Source organism: Otolemur garnettii, unplaced genomic scaffold, assembly GCF_000181295.1.
Source record: "Otolemur garnettii isolate 467f Iridium unplaced genomic scaffold, OtoGar3 scaffold00136, whole genome shotgun sequence".
Classification (NCBI taxonomy): Eukaryota; Metazoa; Chordata; class Mammalia; order Primates; family Galagidae; genus Otolemur; species Otolemur garnettii.
The window spans coordinates 2,954,330-2,967,214 of record NW_003852531.1 but is presented as its reverse complement, the minus strand read 5'-3'; positions in this window follow the sequence as shown (position 1 = coordinate 2,967,214).

Sequence of the window (12,885 nt, the reverse complement as noted above, 5' to 3'; positions counted from 1 at the left end):
GCTACAAGCCTTAGAAACACTATGCTGGGTGAAAGAAGCCAGCTGCAAAAGGCTGAATATTGTATCGTTCCACTGAATCTCATATCCTGATCATAGAGACAATAGTAGGTTTGCCTTTTGTGATATTCTCAATTTTGAAAAGTCCAGGTTAGCTATTTTGTGGAAAATTCTTTAATTTGGATTTGTCTGATGTTTCCTCACGACGATTTGGGGAGGTGGGCTTGGGTCGGGGAGGCCCTAGGAATGCTGCGGTGGGGTCCTTCTCAGTGGGTCCTGATAAGAGGTGCACGATGTCCGTTGTCCTGTGATGGCTGTGTGGGCTCTGATCTCTTGATACGGTGGTGCCTGCTGTGCTCCTTCACCCTGAAGTAACCAATTTTCCTGTGGCAATCAATGAGTGTCTTACAGGGAACCACTCTGAGGCTGCGTAGATTTCCTTCGTTTGGGGCCTATCGGTCCCGGAAGCTGTGCAGCTCCCATCCTCAGAAGCGTGAAGAGCTGGCCTGTGACAGCCCTTACACACCTGGTCCTTCTGGGAAGCAGGGCCGACGGGCTCTGCTCTGACGTCAACCTGGAGGTGAGTGGCATAGATGCAGAGAAAGGCCTCCTCTTCTCAGCCAGAGGCCAGCGGAGCTCAGCAAGTGGAAGGCAAGTGCCTCCTGCTGCTTTACTGCTGCTGAGCATGCGCAGAGCGACGTGCCTTCCTCCCCCTCCCCACCCCCCGCCCCCGGGGCCTTTGCCTTTTTTAGGAATTAACAGAAACACTAATGCTCACTTAAAATAGGGATCCCAGCTTTGACTATAGTAGACAGTAAAAACCATTGCCACTGCGGCTAAACTCCTCCCCTCTGGATTGACAATTACTGGACGTGTGGGTACTCACTGTGCTGTGTGGCTTCTTCACCTCTCCCCACCTGCCCTCCGTCAGGTCCTGGTATGGCTGTCACTTTCTCAGGGCAGAGTTTCTGGACTCCAGTGCCGACCCTGGGCTGGAGGAGCTCCCATGTTGTCTGTCCTCTCTGCACCTACTCCCCGGATCTGACACTCCACATCGTGAAGATGACCTGAACAGATGAATGAATGAATGAATGAGTGAGTGGCAGACAAGTGCTTTGCCTCTGTTTCCAGCATCTATTGTACATTGCAGGCTGAGTAACACAGCCCCATCCCAAGCCCACCCCCTAATCCCTGGAACCTGTTGGTACCTGATATGCAGTATAGTCAAAGGGACTTTTCAGATGTGACCAAGTTAATGATCTTGAGATGGGGATTATCCTGGGTCACCTCCATGAGCCTGATGTAGCCACAAGGATGCTAATAAGAGAGGAGGGGTGTCAGAGGGGAAGAAGGTGACATGAGGACAGAAGCAGGGTGGGAGCAGAGGACAGAGTGATGCTGTCTGCTGCCAAGGATAAGCAATTGCCTCCAAAATCGTGAAGAAGCAAGGAACAGAGTCCAGAAGAAACCAGCCCAGCTGATCTTTCAATTTTAGAGAAGACCTATTTTGAATTCCAGACATTCAGAACTGTAAGAAAATAAGTATGTATCATTTCAAGCTTCTAAATTTATAGTAATTGGTTACAGCATCAAGAGGAAACTAATTCACCTATCAAACATCACTGGGCATCTTATGGGCATCCAACAGGCATTCAGAGCCTTGCTCATGAGAATGACCTTCCCCACGCCTCTCTTCGAAGCTATTATTGGAGGTCAAAAATATGTTTGGCATTGTGGTGACACGTTGCGTTATTTGGAAGGAATGAGCCTAGTGGAGTTGCTAGAAAGAGAAAATAATCTACTTGTGAGTAACATAGAATTCAAAGAATTGTTTTTAAAGAATTTTTTTCACCTTTCTTAACTCTGCTACTCTGCTGTTCATAGGGAAGGCAGATTTAATTTATAAAAGATAAAACCAGTTCCCAGACAAGCATGGAGATCTTGTGATACAAAGGCTTTATGGAATGCCATCACATCCCGGCGGGAATAAAAGGACCCGTTAACTTGGTGCAGGAGGCTGGAGTTACGGGAGGACTCTGGGCAGCTCGTGGCCACCGAGCGCGGCGATTAGATCCAATTGCTATCTCCTCGGAATGAAGGGGCAGCCACAGCTCAGATCAGAGAACCAGAGCGGAGGGCTCTGCACAGCGGCTGTGGGGAAGGTCAGTTCCCAGGCATTGCCCACAGTTCAAATGAGCTGCTGGGGTGTGACTCCTCAGAAGTGGTCTTAGCTGACTCGGGCTCGAGTGTCACCATGGTCTGAGAGGCCTAAAGGAGGCTTGGATAATCGAAATTTCTGTCCCACCTTCCATGAAAAGCTACTGTGAGGACTGACTGGATCGTGTCATTGAAGACACTTGGCCGACCAGACTCTGTGCAAAGGGGTCAGCACCTTCTACCATTGCTGTCACTTAGGCTTCCCAGACAGATGACAGAGACGAGACACAGAACGGGGAGGAAGATCTGCAGGGAGTGGACTCCAGTGGGTACTTAGGATGCAGAATTTAAGGCGACACTGGCTCTCTGGGCCTGGCCTTGGGCTCTGGGCTCTGGTGTTAATTACGAGCCTGTCTGACTACCTGGGTTCATGGCCTGGCTCTATGGCCACTGGCTCAGTGCATTGGACACATCATTCTCTGGGCCTCAGTGACTCAGTTGCAAAATGGACCTAATGGTAGCAGCATTTCGTGGGGCCTGGGAGGAAATCAAATATCAGGTGCTTAGAAAAGTTTCTGGGACGTAGTGAGTACTCAGATACCATGAGCTTAAGTTACTTTCATTGTCATTATCCTTAAAGGCAATTTGAGGGTATTTTAGATATTAAAACTTTGCAACCTTGGCTGGGCATGGTAGTACAAGCCTGTAGTCCCAGCTCCCTGGAGCGGGAGGATTGTTTGAGCCCAGGAGTTTGAGGTTGCTGTGAGCTGTGGTGGTACTACCGCTCTAGCCTGGTCAACAGAGCAAGACCCTATCTCGAAAACAAGCAAAGGAAAACCAAACACACACACACACACACACACACACACACCCCTTTGGAACCAACATGAGCAGCAAAAGTAAGAGGAAGGCTGCACCCCCACAAACCTGCAGCCAGCTGAGCTGTCTGAGAAGTAGGAGGAGAAAGACAGGCTGACGCCTGGCCGAGAGGACGCTCTCACCTCCTCCACCCTTTTGTTCTGCGTTTCCCCAACATCTGAAACCCAGTCACAGATGCTTTGTCATTGCCGGGCTCTGCCTTCCTCCCCATCCATCAGGGGTTCTCCATGCTCCCCAATCCAGGGTTCTCAGACCTTTAAATGCCTGTATCCCCCAGCCAGGGCTGTTGGCCTTTGCAATGTCATTATGCTTCACGTAGCTGCCACAGCCCTGCACAATCTCGAGCACACGGATAAACCTGGGCTGGCAACTTTGCACACTCAACAAGTCCTCTCTGCGGGCAATTAGGGCCAGAAGATAAATATTGACCCATTAGACTATTTCCTCATTTATTTTCTGTTGATTGTCTGGGCAATCTGATGGGGCAAAATTCCACTTTTCCGATAGCTGATTCTTGGCTAATAGAAACAAATAAAGTAAAGGCTTCTGTCCACAATGGGTTGGGCAGGCCCATTGTGTGGAACTGCTAATCGGATTAATGGACTCCCAGCTCTGTTTGCAGCCACCAAACTGCCTTGAACGTTTTCCACATCAGAAGGGTGCCCATCATGGTGGCTCTCCTGATGTTGAAATCAATTGGAGAGGACCAAGCAAAGGCTTGGAATCGCAGCAAAGCCTGTCTCCAAGCGAAAAAGTACAGGATGAGGAAAGGTACACGGCGAATCCTCCCACGTAAGTGGCCAGGCAGAGGAAGCAATTCTGGCCAATGAGCTGCAGAAACTGACTTTCATTCTTACAAATACATATTTCCCCTTATTTTTCTTTTCTGTAAAAAGCTGACAACAGAGGAGAGTTGTGGGAATGTAAACACGACCCACACATCTACAAGAACACCAGGAGTCTTGCAAAAGTCGTTCTGGGGGGCAATGCATCTTCCTAATTTTGCCAATTTATCTAGAAAATATTACAATTTAATCTATGTTAATAAAAGACCAACAGGGTAACAATGCCTGGGGTTTTATGTGTCTAGCTGGCTTCTATTAGCATTTAAATCTGCATCCATTACATTAGTCCCTTAAAATAAACACAAACATTTATGCAAGTGACAATTCGAGTTAGCCTTAGTCAGTCTTAAATAATGTCACTCAACTCGGCATTTGGACCGAAGCCTGTGAATCATGAGGTATATTTTTGCCTACAGTCTGATAATTTTCAAAGCTATTGGCAACCTGGGAATTTTCCTTCCTTATCACCAGGGCTCAGCTAACTTCACTAAGACTAATCAGGCCGGGAATCATTCATTCAAGGATTGCATGATCATGTTTTTCTTTAGCTGTGACAGCTGCCTCAGCCACATTAGCAATGCAGATGAGCCAGCCTAATAGGTTAATGCAGAACACGCGAAAATTAGGTTTAATCCCCAGTGAAATAATCTAACATTTTCACATTTCTTGATGTTGGGATAGAGACATTGCTGGTGACTCAATTAGGTGTAATGTAGATCAAAGCAAATTTACCTTCTGGCTGAACCTTCCCAATAGTTTAGACGGAAGAATATAGCAATGGTCCTTTACTAATTGGTGAATAGCTGTAGGGAAAATTGCATTAGGAACATGTAGGATGTGAGCAGAACTCTTTGGCTGAGGTCAGACAATTGACAGATTTTGCAAACATCTACATCTCTCTCTCTGCCGGGCCTCCCGGAGGTGCTGCAGCTCAGCACAGACACAAACACCTTGTGTACCAACCATTCATCCTTCGGGCATCCCAGCCGCAAATGCGAACACTTACACACACTCTCTCTCAATCCGTACCTTTTTCATGTCCTGTCCAGGAGTACCACAATTGTGTTCTGAAGGGGCCTGCATTGTGAGGGGAACAGAGAGGGAACAAGAGGGTGTCTAATGTTTTCATTCTGGCAAATAGAGTATCAAACACCCATCTCTTTCAATCATAAAGGGAAGGACACAAAAAATTACATGCCCTCAGTTGCCAAATTATTTTTTGCCTTGACATCTTAATTCTTAATCCTTGTGTGTGGTCAAATCAGCCTACTATAGGCAACCAATCAAGCAATTATTTCTAAATTATATTTGCCCAACTCACATTGATTGGCCATTCTTTTCTTATTGGGTTAGCTCATTAATTCTGAGCAGCTTGCTTATTATGCCTTCCACATCATTTTCCTCCCGAGCCTATCTGCTCCAGCCAGCCTGCTGATGTTTCAAGATGCCATTCGGGGGGGGGAGAAAAGCGACCAGCGATCTTCGCATTGTCTCCTGCAGCAATTACAATTCACATTGCTGATTAACTTTGATGTGAAAACTAATGAGATAAGACAAGTTATCAAGGCGGGCCTGATCGTCATTCCATTTATACAGCATTTGCCACCAATGAATGACAAAAATCTAATGAAGATGTATCTGACAGCAGGCCGAGCGGAGGCAGGTTTCGGTTCGTCAGCCGAGCTCTCTGCTCCCTTCTCATGGTCTATCTGAGACACGTCGGAATTAGCTTAATAATGAAAACACTTCATCTAAATGGACACATGTTTATATTAAAATAACTACATGATAAATAGATGGTGGAGATTTTATGCCTTCTTGAGTCTAAACAACAAAGTAAAAATGTGTTCTAGTATTCACTAAATCATTCGGAGGAAAATTCAATTTAAGCTATTATAGTTATCACTAAGCATCACCCCCGTTTATGGGTAACAAATGTTGGTTTTTGGAGGGCAGGGGAAGAGGCACGATCTGGGAAGAACAGGAATGATTTACTTGGTTAAGATGGTAATGGGCAGATAAACAGAAGTACAATATTGGCAAAGCTAATGAGCGTCATTCACACGGTGATAACTTCGTGGTGGGGGGGCCCTGAAATGACATGTCCAGCTGTAGGTTTTTGTAAGTTCCCTTCATTTTCTGAGCCCCCACCTAGAGATCACCACTCCATTCGTAAGTGAATATAGTTCCATTCCTCTCTGCACATACGTCTATGACTTTAGAACAAGCCCAAAGCATTCCCCTTGAGATAGTTGTATATATTTTTTAACAAATTAACAAGAAAGGGCAGACATTATGCATGAAATGTAAATGGTACCATTTAGTGGAGCTGAGCATTAAATACATATTAAGAGAAAGCACACGCTTTATTGAATTGGTTAAATAAAGTGATTACATATGAGCTTTGATAAAATTCATAAATAATCATATGGTTAAAGGATTCTAATGTATTTTTGCCCTGGCAACATTCTTGTTATATTAGTCTTATAAATATGAAAGGAAGCCAAACACCAATTGTTTTTACAGATACAAACACAGCTTTCCTAAGGAGTCATTTTGTTACTTTGATAAATTATTTCTAAAAAACATAAAAAAAGAAAAAAATGTTCATTTTCCTAGAAGAAGCTTTCTTCCTCATAACATTTGCAAGTGTATTCTGTTTTTCATACATAAACATCAGAGCATATTGTTCCACTCAACTACCATGGGAAAAGCCAGAATAAAAAGACAAAAAATAAGTTCTGGCATTCTTTTGTTTAATAGGTAGTAGGGTTTTTTTATTTGTTTTCTTTAGTCAAATATGATTTGAAATATATATATTTTTTATTTGAAATATTTTTAAGGCAACCGCCCACAAATGCCATTTTCAGTTATATATTTTGGACTTAAAAAAGAAACACATCAATAATATCAGCATTTATACTCGAAGTCTTACCCCACCCCCACCCGCATGCCACCTCCAGCCAGCAGCCACAAAACAAAATAGAAAATTAGCACAAACCTACATTTCTTGAGAGGCTACTCTCGAGAAATCTACTGCATCTGACGAAAGTTAACCGAAAGTACTGGTTTAAGGATGGAGAAACAAATTAGTACTCTAGCAAGGGATTAAGTTTAAAAGCTCTTCTCAGAACCGAAGATAAATCCTGTCTATTAGAAGATGCTGTAAAAGTACTTGCCTAAGAGCTAAAGGCACAAGTGGAAAGTTGACCCCCAGGATGGTTTGATGATGGTGCGCTAAGTTTATAAAATTCTCCTGCAATAAAAGGAGCCCGTGAGTACAGCACCCACTAAACACAGAAGCAATTGTACTAGAAGACGGGTTTCCAATTTTGACTCAAGTGACAAAATTGAACCCATCTGAACAAGGGCTGACTGATTTCTTTCCTCAAACACGCCTCTTCCCTCTCCCCACCCCCAAACGCTGGTTTCTTTTTTAGCCATTTTTTTTTCGTGAAGTCTCTCCTGGTTATGTTTACCACTCAATTCTAATGTTAATTAGAGACATACCCATCAGTAGGGGTAACTCACGTTTTCATTAGCACAGCCCACCCTGCCAAATGAGAAACCTGTGTGTGTGTCTGCCTGGGAGCCAACAATGCAGAGATGGCCTATTCTTGAAAGCACATATCTGACATTCTTTCCTCCCTGGTGTTAATTTTTCCTTTCTCAGTACTCTTATTATGCTATCTCTAACATGGGTGGCAGCTTCCTTTTTAGCCTATTTCTTTAATCTATTTTAATAAATAATTACAGGCAGGCTACAGAATTTATTCATTCCAGAGGGCTACCTCCTTCACATTTTTTTTCCAGAGGCACAGCTCAAGGAGACATGGTGATAATCAGGGAGGCCTGGAATCCCTTCTACACAATGTCATTATGAGCTCCCATTTAAAATGAAAAATGTATATTACACTTAAAAGCGATACAAGGTTAGCGCCTCTTGCCGGGGAATGCTTAACAACAAGGCATGTTCAGGCTCCACATTCAGGAAAGGAGCTGGAGGAAGAAGGAAAGAAAATAAAAATCACTACAAAACATTTTAAAGATATTAATCAAGATGTTTCCCTCACTGAGAAAAAAAAAACGAATCATATTCCTTTTTTACAAGAGGGAATAATTATCTGTCACTGGGTTTTTTGAGAATGTTATTCCTAAACCAACTAATCTACATTGTTAAGGTAGTACTTGGAGCTTATTATTATTATTATTAAAAACAAGAAGAGATTCTGTTCACACTCCCTATGACATACTATAATTTCCAATGCATTGATTTAAATGCTCACCAAGTAGGGTTTTTCTCCCAGGAATGGAGTTCCATTAATCAGCCTTCATGACCCTCATATTACAAACAGGCTTGAATAGAACCGACCAGATAGCTGAACGTTTTTCTTCATTTTTTTCAAAATGCCCCATCGACGAGCACATTGAGTAAATTTCACTGGTGAACTGCACTTCTCCAAAGTCAGGTTTTACCCCATCTTCTTCACACAAACATTTAGAAGAGTCTGCAGCAGCAAACTAACTCCATCGCCCGGCTGCAGAGTGGGCTTGTACTATCTGTCTTTGGAGGACTGGGAATAAATTCCTTTATTAAAGTGCTTGCTTGCTTGAAGTGTGTTGCTAAACAGTTTCTCTAATATGTAGCCTAAAATTTGTTAACCGAGCTCACTTCACATAAATGATTCAATAATGAAAAAAAAGTCTTGCTTTGAATTTATATATATTTCAGTCTTGACTAATGTTTTATTTAAAACAGTTACCGAGCACCTTTTGATTTGAAGTTTAAAGTAAATAATATTTATACATCTGAAACATACTCAAGACAAATGAAAAGCCTCTAGATGCTTTTGTGTGAGACGCTGAGGGCCCTAGAAACTTAAAAGGAGAACCTCAATTAAGCTCATCTTCATCTGGAAAAAAGTAGCAACCGAAAGCTGAATATATTAGATAATACACACTTGCCGAAGAGCATTCTCTCAGCTATTTAAAAAAATTTAAAGGAAAAAAGGAAAGGGGAGAAAAAAGAGAAAAATATTCTTGATAACCAACCCGAAGCTGGCCTGAGTGTGGCTCGATGCTAATTTTGTTTGAAACTGTTCAACTAACTCTGAATAGATATCCATATTCAACAAAGACATAATTAATGGCAACGTTTCCTTCAGCCTGAAGACATCATAACAAGCTGCAAAGTACAAAAAGATTTTTATGGGAACTAATTTAAGGACAAAGGGTTGACCTCTCGCATTTCATTAAGGAACCCAGGGAGGAGAAGTAGAGTGACAGCGTTCCTCTCTGTTCATTTCAAGCAGCCAATTTCAAAATGCAAATCGCAATCTGCAGATGTTGGAGGCTGATATAGATATTTTTAAATATCATTTGTTCAATTTAAGGACATCAGACATTTGAATTTTAAATAAAAATCAAAACCAATTTTGGGATTCATTTTTAGCCGAGGAATGAATGTATTCATGGTGCACTGAAGGTCTTTAGGTTAGCTGTGTTTTCAAGTGTCTAAAACTATTCTTGTAAACCATTAATTTTATATATTATTTCCAAAACCTTTTAATGGAGAAGCTCCATTAAGATACGCATTATTCCTGATTATTGTACCAAGTGAGAAGTGGTGCATTTTGAGTACAGAATTGAGAAGGATAAAAGCAACCATCCAAATCAGATATGTGATTCGTGGATATAGTCAAAAACTATGTGCACTGAACCCTACAGTTTGCTTTAGGCAGATCCTCAGATGAATTCTGTGAGTTACTTTTACAGGATATTCATGGGTGGTGGGGGGGGGCGGTTCATGATCCTTGTTAGAATTCTGACCTTTCCTAACTTCCTCTGACTTTATTACTTTTTTTTCTATAGTACTTTTCTCCATCTGACTTACCATGTATTTCCCTTATTTACCTTATTGTCTGTTCCCTACCCCTTTTTAGTAGAATATAACCTTTAAGAAAGCAAGGAGATTTAGCTGTTCTGTCCATTGCCAAATCCCTAGTGTCCAGTCCTGCACTGCCCAATATGGTGGTCGTTGGTCACATGTGGCTATTTAAATTTAATTTAAAATTAATTAATATTAAGCAAAATAAAAAATTCAGTTCCTCAGTCACACTACCACATTCAGTTGCATAATAACAACGTGGGCTATTGGGCAGTGCAGACATGGAACATTCACATTAACCACAGGAAATTCTGTGGGATGGCGCTGGTCTAACAGTGCCTGGCACATAGTAGGCACTTAAAAAATATTTGTTGAATCAGAAGGCCTGGGAAAGGCTATTTTCAGGGGTAAGAGATGGCATGGAGCCTGTGTCTTCTTGCTCAGAACTAGCCTTCAACATGGGTACCCACAGGTATCAGGGAGGCCCTTAATTAATGCTTCATTGAATTGAATTAAGCAATAACATTAAAAATAATTAAAGTTGGCTTCTACTTGTTGATTATCATCATCATCACCATTTATTAAATCTGACTGCGTGTAGGGCAATGCACGAGGATTTTACGTATACGTTCTCATTTAATCCTGACTGCTATCCTGTACTGTAGACAGTGCTTTCCCAATTTACACCTGAGGAAATGGCAGCTGTAAGGAGAGCGGTGAGCTCTGTAGCAGGACAGCATGGGGTCTTCACCAGAACCAGGGAGCTGTTAGCCACTCCCTGCATAGGAGGTAGGAGCCTGCAGTCAAATTTACTTGTGTTAATATTTTCACTTCCTTTCACCCTAAGCCATCTTGTCATTCTTTTTCTCTTATACACAGCCAGAGCTTGTGATACAATCGACCGACGGATGTTGGATGTGAGGAGAAGCTCAAGAGAAAGAGAGTGTTCCCTGCTAAGGGCTTGTGGGTGCTGCTGTGCAGAGTGATGCTCAGAGCCCAGGAGAAGGGGGCCAAATGGGAGTCAGGATTCTAGTTCTGCACCTGTGCTCTCTCTGCTTGTCACAGGGCAGGTTGTCATCACAATGGGGAGGGGGCTGAGTGGGAATGGTGGCACTGCAATGAGAGGAGGGGTTCGACATGTATGAACCTTGACAAAACAGATTCCTTCAAACCAGACTGAAACTGCCTGTGCTCCCCCATGCTGGAAGGCTCTGTGGCACTAATGAATCCAGATTAGTCTGTTTTCTCCTGTTATTCCTTTTTTTTTTTGCAGTTTTTGGCTGGGGCTGGGTTTGAACCCACCACCTCTGGCATATGGGGCTGGTGCCCTACTCCTTTGAGCCACAGGCGCCGCCCCTCTCCTGTTATTCTTTCTTTCTTTCTTTCTTTTTAGACAGAGTCTCACTCAGTTGGCCTGGGTAGAGTCCCAAAGTGTCATAGCTTGCAGTAACCTCAAACTCTTAGGCTTGAGTGATCCTCTTGCCTCAACCTCCCGAGTAGCAGACTCCAGGCACCTGCCATAATGCCCAGCTAGTTTTTCTATTTTTAGTAGAGACAGGGTCTCGTTCTTGCTCAGGCTGGTCTCATACTCCTGAGCTCAAGCAGTCCCCCTGCCTCAGCCTCCCAGACTGCTGGGATTACGAGTGTGAGCCACGCACCTGGCCTCTCCTCTTATTCTAAGTACTACCCAAGGACAATGACTATAAAAATGAGAGAAATGAAAAGTGGGATGGGATCCCACTTAGAAATACAAGTCTCAGCTCTTGAGTATCCCAACCAACACCCCTGATCACTGAACTGGCCTTTTGTATAGATACAAATGAGTTGCCGTTAAAGCTGCAAAGGAAAGCTTCCCATCTGTACCCAAAGGAAAGATTCTACTAGCAAAGGGCAAGAACTTATGGGGCCTGGGATTCATGACCCTGGGAACCAAATCTCAGCACCCAGAGATGCGAGCCTTTGGGATTGCTTCCAAATAAAGGTGAAGAGGCTCAAATATTCTTGAGGACTCATAATGTGGAGAAACTTCAGAATGGACAGACATACACACTTCTTCCCTGGCCACATATTCGAAGCTAAAATTAGGACACCTGGTCGTGCCTGGTCACACCTGGTCAGTAACTGATTTCCAGGCTACTTTGGGTGTGAGTGACAGGCTGGGAGATCCAGTTTCAATTTCTAGCATGTGGTAGCATTGCTGGGAGCAGCATTTTGAAACCAGAGCAACCTCAGAAAATTGGATCCTTTCTACAAAGGATCTCATAGTTGTTATCCACCTGGAGCTTCACTTATACCCTACCTTATTTCTGGTGAACTTGTGAGTTCGTAAACAGAACAACTGATAAAACTTCTGCCTAGAAAAACACATTACTATGTAGTATAATAGGCATAATGACCCAAAGGCCAAAATTAAGTAAGCCAGAAAAAATAAAAATAAGAAGATATCTCAGATATAGATCGATTCCTGGGGACAGTTGGTTGTAAAGTATAAACCCAGTTAGAAACGAAATACAAACAAAGCAAAACCTAAAGTAAAAGAACCAAGTATGTAGAAGCTTATCTGGGGCCGTGCTTTGGTGAGGTTCTGAAATCGGAGTCAGCGGTGGGGGTACGTCCATGGCTGTCCTCTCTCAGAGGTGAGTTTGCAATGTGCTTCTGTCCTATTCTGCTTTGACCGTCACCAGGGCTTTTTAACTCCCTGTCACTTCCTCAAAGGATCCCTGTCCTCCCCCTTCACTCTAGCACGTGCTGGGTTGTCAGGAGTGGTGACTTTCACAGACTGAGTCATGGAGGATTGAAGAGAGTCTCGGGGAACTGGGTTTCATTTCAAAAGGTCATGGGCATGGCCCCATGGTGTACTGGACATAGTGGTGTTACTGGACATTGTGATGGGCCATTCCCCACCTCCTTCAGACCTTGATGTGATCTGGCTTGGAGAGGCCTAGTGCTAAATTATAATTCTTCCAGCACACTCACATCACCCTACCCTCTGCCCTTCCTTCCATTTTTCCTTTCTTCCTTCCTTCCATCCTTCCTTTCTTCCTTCCTTCCTTCCTTCTTCTTCTCTCCCTCCCTCCCTCCTTTCTTTCTTTCATTCATTCTTTTTTATTTTTTGAGACA